This window comes from Myotis davidii, unplaced genomic scaffold (assembly GCF_000327345.1).
Source record: "Myotis davidii unplaced genomic scaffold, ASM32734v1 scaffold732, whole genome shotgun sequence".
Lineage (NCBI taxonomy): Eukaryota > Metazoa > Chordata > Mammalia > Chiroptera > Vespertilionidae > Myotis > Myotis davidii.
Genome location: NW_006284349.1, coordinates 448282 through 449052, shown reverse-complemented (window position 1 = coordinate 449052; position 771 = coordinate 448282). Strand labels below are relative to the sequence as shown.

General features: G+C 39.9%; 1 protein-coding gene across 1 annotated transcript in view; it reads right to left on the bottom strand.

The window, feature by feature from the left end:
- PPP4R3A (protein phosphatase 4 regulatory subunit 3A) overlaps positions 1–771 on the bottom strand; it is a gene marked incomplete at its 5' end in the record, with an annotated part of 38668 nt that overhangs the window by 12948 nt on the left and 24949 nt on the right. The gene's annotated exons all lie outside the window — the stretch shown is intronic.

The following is a 771-nucleotide window of genomic DNA, read 5'->3' as shown; positions in this document are numbered from 1 at the left end:
GGTGGGAGTGTGCAGGAGACAACTGATAGATGTTTCTCTCTCATCGATGTTTCTAACTCTCTGTCCCTCTCCCTTTCTCTCTGTAAAAAATCAATAAAATATATTAAAAAAAAAAGAAGTTGAGGGCAGAAAAATCTTAGTTTATTATTAAGTAAAAAATTACTTTCAAAATTTTATGGGGGAAGAAAGGTGGGGGAGAATCAGAATCACTGCTTTATCTGAAAACAGAACAGAGCACATACATTTAGAGTTGTCACGTATGCCACACACCATTTACTCTGGGAGTGCCCTTCCACTACCAGGATATGTTCTCTCACTTAAAATGTGTATGGCCGAAACCGGTTTGGCTCAGTGGATGGAGCGTCGGCCTGCGGACTGGGGGGTCCCGGGTTCGATTCCGGTCGAGGGCATGTACCTGGGTTGCGGGCACATCCCCAGTGGGAGATGTGCAGGAGGCAGCTGATCGATGTATCTCTCTCATCGATGTTTCTAACTCTCTATCTCTCTCCCTTCCTCTCTGTGAAAAATCAATAAAATATATTAAAAAAAAAAACACATGTGTATGTATGAACTAGACAACAGCTTGTAAGGGCCCCTAAATACTTTCCAAGGGACTGTGCTTCATTTCTTCATTCTTGATGATTCTGAGACTCAATCCCTAGCAAAGTCAATGTTTTCCTAGGGAAGTTATTAATTCCACATACAGAATAACAATTTATTGATAAACGATTTAAACATTACAGAAAGTTAACTTCAGAATTTAAATAATCT